Source organism: Schistocerca cancellata, chromosome 1, assembly GCF_023864275.1.
Source record: "Schistocerca cancellata isolate TAMUIC-IGC-003103 chromosome 1, iqSchCanc2.1, whole genome shotgun sequence".
Lineage (NCBI taxonomy): Eukaryota > Metazoa > Arthropoda > Insecta > Orthoptera > Acrididae > Schistocerca > Schistocerca cancellata.
This window is the reverse complement of record NC_064626.1, coordinates 617,658,655-617,668,106: the sequence shown is the minus strand read 5'-3', so window position 1 is coordinate 617,668,106 and position 9,452 is coordinate 617,658,655. Positions and strand designations below refer to the sequence as shown.

Below are 9,452 nucleotides of genomic sequence, written 5' to 3'. Positions count from 1 at the left end.
AGAGGTAGCAGGGTAGCAAGTGAGGCGATGTCACCACAACAGGGCTAGTCTCTCGTTTCGGGCGATGTGTGTATGTGCTGCGTTTCAGTGAAACAAACGCGCTCCAGAGCCACGTAAAGAAGTCCAGATTTTGGGGCAGGGTGTCACTTCTTATCACCAGAGAACAGTTGCATGTGTGTATCTGTATGTGTATGTGTTCCGCATCTCCTCTTAAACCAAAGAACCGATTACAACCGAATTTTGTTCACACATCCCTTACACTGGATAACGAGACACCTTAGCACTGCCAGCAGCAACCATGGGTTCTAGACCGGGCTGTGCCCGTCCTTCACAGGACTTGGTTCAACAACCCTGATAACCTCCTGTCTGTGCGTGCTGTTGCTGACACTGAGTTTCTAGTGGGATTTGGCTCCACAACTACAGCCGCCGTCCAACTCCTGCCAGGTGGCAGAAAGTTGTATCCCATGCATAGCGGTCTTAACACGCTCCCGCGGTGACGCGAGTGGAGTGAGAGATCGCGAGGGCCCCACAACGCTAAGGGAAGCAGTGAGCCACTAACGTCAAGGGCCGTGTTCTGCGAAGGCTTCCTTCCTACCACGGGTCCTCTCTCAGCACTGCGGGGTGCCGACTCAACAGCTAGGGCAGAAGCTGTCGTCCATACGTCGGCCCCGGCTAGAGAAAACACAGTGTGGCATGTTTACCTCACATCATGTACTGGAGTTACCAAAATTCCAAAATTGATTCTTAACTGTCAACAGTGTTGCCACTGGACCCACCACTCACCACCACTTGCTTCAGTACCTTAATACAGTTACACTTCGGCGGTAGTGTGAATTTTTATTTTTATTCTCGTTCAAGAGTACATCGAAATATAAACGAAATTTAATTTCTTAACCAGTTTCAGGTACTTAGTGACCTTCTTCAGAAGGTTATAACAATCGAATTACTTGAGAGTGTCAACAATAATATGCTTGTAGTATGTGGCTGTGGATATTAGCTGCATGAATCTTATCGTTGACTCTCGCAAGTAAAAGGCGACAGTTTTAACCTTCCGAAGAAGGGCACTAACTGTTTGAAGCCGGTTAAGAAATCGACTTTTTTCATGCAGCTGGTTGCTGTTTATTTCTATGTATACAACTACAACTGCTGAAGATGGATAAAATACTGTTCTATAAGAATAAAGTGTCTGAATATATTGCTAGTAATATGAAAGCAGCTCCGCTAAATTCCGATTACAGAGTCGCCCATGTATTCTGATCTAGAATAGCCTGCTTTTGAACACTAACATTAACTGAGTAAATTCTTTTCGGTGTGCGTGGTGCCAGTTAATCTAAACGGAATCCATCTGTAAATGAAACTGAATACCGAGAAAGGATGTAAACAATTCACAGAATGGCTTCCTATTCAAACAATAGCAACACGCTAACTAAAAGAATGTAGAAACTGTGCTCTGTAGCAAAAATTATGTATTGATTTATATGAAGATTTTGCAAATGAATACGTTTTCTTAACTCCATTTCAGTACTTTTATGGTGTACAAATGTTTCTTACTTGCAAAGTATAACTCAGCTCTGATCTAGCTTATGCAGTTGTAAGAATATGAAATGCTGGGCTTCATGATCCTGAAATAAACCAGTGGGCAGCTAACTGTCATATCATTTGCTTTAATCTGCTTTGCCAAATGAGACTTTTGCTACCTTTCCAGGAGTGCATCTAGCTGCCTATGCAGTAATGCAATGTTTGCGTTGCAGTGATGTTAACGGTATGCATTCAGGGTGTGAGGAAAAACTTCGGTGGAATGTTTCCAAGCCAGCTGGTTGGCCGAGCGGTTCTAGGCCGTTCAGTTTGGAACCGCGCGACCGCTACGGTCGTAGGTTCGAATCCTGCCTCGGGCATGGATGTGTGTGATGTCCTTACGTTAGTTAGGCTTAAGTAGTTCTAAGTTCTAGGGGACGGATGCTCTCAGATGTTAAGTCCCATAGTGCTCAGAGCCATTTGAACCAATGTTTGCAAATAAACAAAAAGGTTATATTAAATTCAAATGGTATTCTAATCTCTTTAATAGCACAGAAGTGAATTCCACTAACATAAAGACTACTCTCAGATGGCAAAAGTCATGGGATAACTTCTAATATCGTATCCTTATTTTGCCAAGCATAGTGCAGTAACTCGACATGGCACGGACTTAATTAGTTGTTCGAAGTTGCTTGCAGAAATATTGAGCCATGCTGCCTCTATAGCCGTCCATAGCTGCGAAAGTGTAGCCGACGTAAGAATTTGTGCACGAATTGAGCTGTCGATTATGTCCCATAAATATTGAATAGGATTCATGTCGGGCGATCTTGGTGGCCAAATCATTGGCTTGATTTGTTCAGAACGTTCTTCAAACCAATCACGAACAATTCTGGCCTAGTGGCATGTGCGCATTGTCATCCATAAAAATTTCATCGTTATTTGGGAACATAAATTGTTTCAGTGGCTGCAAATGGTCTCCAAGTAGCCAAACATGCCCATTTCCAGTCAGTGGTCTCTTCAGTTAAACTAAAAGACCTAGTCCATTGCATGTGAACATAGCTCTCACAATTATGATTCCATAACCAGCTTGCACAGTGCCTTGCTGGCAACTTTGCTCCAAGACTTTGTGGAGTCTGCGCTACACTCTAATGCCACCAGCTCTTACAAACTGCAATCGACACTCTTCTGACCTGGCCCCGGTTTTACAGTCGCCTAGGGCCCAACAGATGTGGTCACAAACTGAAGGCCGCGATGTCGTGCTGTTAGCAAAGTTACTGGCGTCGGTCGGCTGCTGCCTTAGCCCATTGATGCCAAATTTCACCACAGTTTTCTAAAGGACACATTTGTCGTACATCCCGAATTGGTACCTATGGTTATTTCACATGTTTATTGTCTGTTAGCACTGTCAACTCAAAGCAAACGCCGGCCGGGGTGGTCGAGCGGTTCTAGACGCTACAGTCTGGAATCCTGCCTCGGGCATGGATGTGTGTGATGTCCTTAGGTTAGTTAGGTTTAAGTAGTTCTAAGTTCTAGGGGACAGATGACCTCAGAAGTTAAGTCCCATAGTGCTCAGAACCATTTGAACCATTTTTCTAAGCAAACTCCGCTGCTTTCGGTTGTTAAGTGAAGGCCATCGGCCATTACTTTGTCCGTGGTGAGAAAGTAATGCCTGATATTTGGTAATCTCGGTACTGTTAACACTGTGGATTTCGGAATTTTAAATTCTCTAACCATTTACGAAACGGAATGTCGCATCCATCTAGCTCTAACTACCATTCCACGTTCAAAGTCTGTTAATTCCCGATGTTGCACCCACAATGCGGTCGGAAACTTTTCCACATGACTCACATGAGTACAAACGACAGCTCCGTCAATGCACTGCCCTTTTATACCTTGTGTACACGATACTACTACAATTTGCATGGCCCGCATCGCGTGGTCGTGCGGTAGCGTTCTCGCTTCCCACGCCCGGGTTCCCGGGTTCGATTCCCGGCGGGGTCAGGGATTTTCTCTGCCTCGTGATGGCTGGGTGTTGTGTGCTGTCCTTAGGTTAGTTAGGTTTAAGTAGTTCTAAGTTCTAGGGGACTTATGACCACAGCAGTTGAGTCCCATAGTGCTCAGAGCCATTTGAACCATTTTGAACCAATTTGTATATGTGCATATCGCAACCTCATGCATCGTCATGTCAGGGTATGATCTTCCTTTGCATTATCATAAACAACGATGACAAATTCAGACAAACAGTACTTAAATACGGGGACGGTAAAGAATAATGAGAATTCTGAACACATTACCGATAATTCGTCTTGAATACCAAATGTAGATATTGTTGAATACCACCTGTAGATATTGTTGCTGAGAATGCAATCTTTACACTACAATATTTCTCGGTTAACACTCGCAGCATATAAAATCTGTATGTCCGTTACCTTTTTCCAAATGAGCTGAAATCATCTCAACACCATCCTTTGTAAGAGTCACATCAGGGAGCATCTCAAATAAAATTCAGCAAGTCCACTGTCAAAGTTGTACACGCACCGAAGACTGAACACACTTTCCCTTAGTACATTTCTCTCTCTCCGTCATCGACTCCTAATACCATATGTGGCAGCCAAAGAGTAACGTATCACTCTTGTGTTCAGGCATCCAAGGACGCTCATAATGGCAAGCATTCCAAACAAAACAGCCATCTCTTATGATATAAAGTATATTCCGTCTTTGCAACTAAATGGCAGTCTGTTTTTTTCAGTTGGTTCGGTTTCCCGAGGATTTGAGTGTTTCATCCTCTCCAACTCCGGAAGCGACGTTCACCGAATTTTTCTGCACTATCGTCGTGCTGTTCTAGAGTTCGACGAAGACACCGCGGACGTTTCTGAGCTCATTAAATGACCGCATCTGCAGATGTTCTACCGATCTCTCTTTTCACCGTACACGTTTCACTTATTTTGTTGCTGTAACATTTTCAGTGGCGTATAATACATGTTCCTTCTATGTGTATAGTAAATGCTTTATATAGTAGTTGCATATAACTTTCCTGTTTTTATACACTTGTTTTTCATGTTAGGTAGAACGTCTGTAGCACAAGTTTGTAAGGTTCAATTATCATTTTGTGTTACATACTATTTATGATGTTGTTAATCCTTGTGTGTTGTCCTGCGGATGCATTTAGTCAGTCTGCATATTCTAGATGGTCGATTTTTGGTGTTTTTTCAACTACATTTAGTGAAACAGTTCACTTCTGCTTTTGAATCTGTACTGAATGAGTGTATTTTCAGTGTGTAGTGTTGTCGACTATCGTTATGTATTTATCCTTCGTCTTACTTGTTTTAATTTGTTCTCATCATAGTCCAACGTTACCAGTTGGCTTCCAACAGGGTACTAGTTACAACGTAATAACAAGCTCTGCAGCAACGTGGAAACGCAATGAAGGTGCTAAAGTAATAAATGAGGTCATACTTTGAGGTACAACATGTAACCAACCACTAAGAAAATCTGTTATCTCTTGCCGCCGCACTAACGTCTAATTACAAATATGATGACGCGTGACTGGAGGATAGTGGCCAAGCGGTCTTTGTTGAACAGCAATTAATTTAAAACTGCATCTGTAAAATAATTAGAGTGCCATTCCTGTACTTCGCTATATCTAAAATATCTACCTCAATAACGATTTAAATGACTTAGGTCTTACCGCTATTGCTACGGAATTGTAATAATCAGAAACAGCATTCGTAAGGAATATAGTTTCTTCCCAAGTTAAAATAATGGCAGTCAAAGGAACTCCGAAATATCCTAGAGGCTCAGAGGGCACGACTGTTAATCATCAGCTGATATAACCTAATTGAGGATTTGTATTTCGATTTACACATTATAATCAGTCAGTTTAACGATTTAGATTTTCAGCATGCTAATGGACTATAGCCGTTGCACCCTTGGTCTAGGGACATCGCTTCTCAGCCTTTTGGTTAAGATCAAAGTGAAGTACCTGTTCTTACGAGCTTAATATGTGGCAAGTCTCTCATCGCAGGATCAGAATATTAAACTCATTTTTGGCTCATGGCAGAGTGCTACGGCTCGCTCCACCTTTGTCGCGGGTTGGACGGCATAGCAGTACCGCCGGGGTTTAAAAAACCTGCGCGGTAGCTCAGCGTATTCGGTCAGAGGGTTAGCTGCCCTCTGTAATAAAAGCTGAGTGAACGGAACAACGACGAACCTGAATGTATGTCATGGGATGTTCTCCCCGAACAAATACAATGAGCCATAATGAATGAAATGAGATTAATAAAAGAGGTAACGTCTTTGATTAGTACTCAAAACGTCCTCGGTCCCGGGTTCGAAACTCACGACCACTTAAATTTCGATTAATAATCAGCATTAGCGACCGAAGACTTCCGCCATAAGAAGTCACTCTCATTCTGCCAACGGCCTAGTCAAAGAGGACGGGGGAGCGGATTGAGGTTCAGGGCACTCTTTTGTCCTTCGGGTGGGAAACTGCCCCTTAAAGATGGAAGAACCAGCAGTGATCAACGGCATGAGGATACAAAAGGCAGTGGAAACTATCCGCAGGACATGTGGCCTGTAACGGAAAAAATGTCACGATGATCTCTCCATTGGTAAAAGATTCCGTAATAGTCACCCATTCGGATCTACGAGAGAGGATACCAAGGGGGAGGTAATTATAAGAAAAAGATTGAATAATCAACGAAAGCATAACATTCTGCGAGTTGGGGCGTGGAATGTCAGAAGCTTGAACGTGATAGGGAAGCTAGAAAATATGAAAAGGGAAATGCAAAGGCTCAATCTAAATATAGTATGGGTCAGTGAAGTGAAAGAGAAAGAAGACAAGGATTCCTAGTCAGACGATTACAGGGCAATATCAACAGCAGCAGAAAATGGTATAACGGGAGTAGAATTCGTCACGAATAGGAAGGTAGGGCAGAGATTGCGTTACTGTGAACAGTTCAGTGAAGGGTTTTTCTTATCAAAATCGACAGTAAATCAACACCGACAACGATAATTCAGGTTTACATGCCGACGTCGCAAGCTACAAGTGATGAGAAGGTGTATGAGGGTATTGAAAGGGTAACACAGTACGTAAAGGGAGATGAAAATCTAATAGTCATGGGACACTGGAATGCAGTTGTAGTCGAAGGAGTAGAAGAAAAGGTTACAGGAGAATATGGGCTTGGGACAAGGAATGAGAGAGGAGAAAGACTAATAGAGTTCTGTAATAAATACACTGTACAAGAATCACAAGAGGAGGTATACCTGGAAGAGATGGGATGATAAGGGAAGGATTCAGTTAGATTACATAATGGTTAGACAGAGATTCCGAAATCAGATACTGGATTATAAGGCGTCCCCAAGAGAAGATACAGACTCAGATCAAAACATAGTAAAAATGAAGAGTAGGCTGAAGTTAAAGAGATTAGTCAGGAAAAATCAATACGTAAAAGAATAAAGGAAGTAAAGAAATGTTCAGGGAAATTCAGGAATACAGAAATACAAGTCACTTAGGAATGAAATAAATAGGAAATGCAGGGAAGACAAGACGAAATGGCTGCATGAAAAATGTGAATAACTCCAAAAATAAATTACTGTCGGAAGGACTGACACAGCATATAGTAAAGTCAAAACTACCTTCGGTGAAATTAAAATCAGGGGTGATAACACTTAGAGTGCAACGGAAATTCCACTATTAAATGGAGAGGGGGGGAAGCAGATAGGTGGAATGTATAGTAAAGGCCTCTACGAGGGGGAAGATTTGTCTGATTTGATAGAAGAAGAAACAGGAGTCGATTTAGAAGACATAAGGGATCCGGTATTAGAATCAGAATTTTTGAGAGCTCTAGAGGACTTAAAATCAAATAAGACAGAAGGGATAGATAATATTCCATCAGAACTTCTAAAATCATTGGGGAAAGTGGCAAGTAAACTACTGTTTACGATGCTGTTGAGAATGTTTGAGTCGGGAGAGACACCATCTTACTTCCGGATAAATGTCACCCACACAATTCCGAAGACTGCAAGTGCTGATAAGTGCGAGTATTGTCGCACAATCAGCGCAACAGCTCATTCATCCAAGTTATAAATGTGTGTGAAATCTTATGGGGCTTAACTGCTAAGGTCATCAGTCCATAAGCTTACACAGTACTTAATCTAAGTTATCCAAAGGATAAACACACACACCCATGCCCGAGGAAGGACTCGAACCTCCGCCGGGACCAGCCGCACAGTCCATGACTGCAGCGCCCCTGACCGCTCGGCTAATCCCGCGTGGCTCATCCAAGTTACTGACAAGAATAATATACAGAAGATTGGAAAAGGAAATTGAGGAAGCGTTAGATGACGATCGGTTTGGTTTTAGGAAAGGTAAGACACCAGAAAGGCAATTCTGACATTGCAGTTGATAATGGAAGCAAGACTAAAGAAAAATTAATATACGTCCATAGAATCGGGCTGACTTAGAAAAAAGCGTTCGACAGTTTAAAATGGTGCAATATGTTCGAAATTCTGAGAAAAACAGGGGTAAGCTATTGGGAGAGGCGGATAACATACGGTATGTACAAGAGACAAGAGTGAATAACAAGAGTAGACGACCAGGAACGAAGTACTCAGATCAAAAAGGGTGTAAGACAGGAATGTAGTCTCAATCTGTACATGTAGCCTTCAATCTGTTCATAGATGAAGCAAGGATGGAAATAAGAGAAAGACTGAGGAGTGGTATTAAAATTCGTGTGGAAAGCATACCAATGATACGTTTCAATGATGACATTTCTACCCTGAGTGAAAGTGAAGAAGAATTACAGCATCTTATGAGTGGAATGAGCAGGCTAGCCGGCCGCTGTGGCCGAGCAGTTCTAGGTCCTTCAGTCCAGAACCCCGGAACCGCGCTGTTGCTGCGGTCGCAGGTTCGAATCCTGCTGCGGGCACGGATGTGTGTGCTGTCCTTAGGTTGGTTAGGTTTAAGTAGTTCTAAGTCTAGGGGACTGATCAAGTACGCAGCTCTTTATTTGCGCGAGATTTTCCTCTGCTGCTGAAATAGTACAATCTTTCGATTCATTTAACTACAAAGTGAATAAAAAATATTAAATATTTTAAATGCATGCTACCCTGCAATTCCGTTCCACAATATTAAATATAGTCAATAACTTGGGTCATCGAGTAGACTACAGGTTCGTCCAAAAACCCAAGTTCATGACTTTATCTCAGTGAAACTGTTCATGAAAACAGTCACTGTTTCGTGAGTCCATTATGGTTGCTAAAGTGCGTGGCAACTTGTCACCGTACATACTATTCAGAATGAAGTCGAGCGAAGTTGTTGATAAAATATTGCAGTTTCTTTCGAAAGAATAAATATTCAAAACCTCGGTAAACGATTCACATAAAATCTTTTCATCGTTTCCGGAAATAGGACAACCAGTTTACTCTGCTAGCCTTTCATCCATTGTATTCGAGCCCTGTTGCTCTCTGTGTTGACGACACATTATTTGTTTCTTAATTCACACCTCAATGCAGCCCTTTACAGCTCGTTACCTAAGTTTGAACATTTCATAAATAGTCTCTGGAATGCTTTTTATATAATTAACTCTATCGCTTACATGCAGTACACTAATTAATTTAATTACGTGGAGATTCCGACTATGCAATAGACGTAGGATAGTGAATGAAACTGATTTTGAATATTGCTCTTCCAAAGAAGGTAAATATAAACTGAGTTCATACTTTGCGTCACAGAAGGGCACAGATTTAAATTCTAGCTTTGAGTGAACAATGAGCATCACTTGCCTTATTAGGATTATTTGAGTCACATGACATGCAGCTGGGTGAACAATAGAAGAGGTAACTACCAAATTACGCGAGATAAATATGAGCGTATATAATATTCGTTAATCCATGTTAGCTGTCGTAACGGTGCTTGTGTTCATCGTCATTATACC

The 9,452-nt window shown here is 42.0% G+C and overlaps 1 non-coding gene across 1 annotated transcript; it reads left to right on the top strand.

The window, feature by feature from the left end:
• Window positions 1–5,457: 5,457 nt before the first annotated feature.
• LOC126096516 (U2 spliceosomal RNA) lies at window positions 5,458–5,644 on the top strand. Its single transcript, XR_007522058.1, has one exon. It is a non-coding gene; the product is annotated as a U2 spliceosomal RNA (small nuclear RNA).
• Window positions 5,645–9,452: the final 3,808 nt, after the last annotated feature.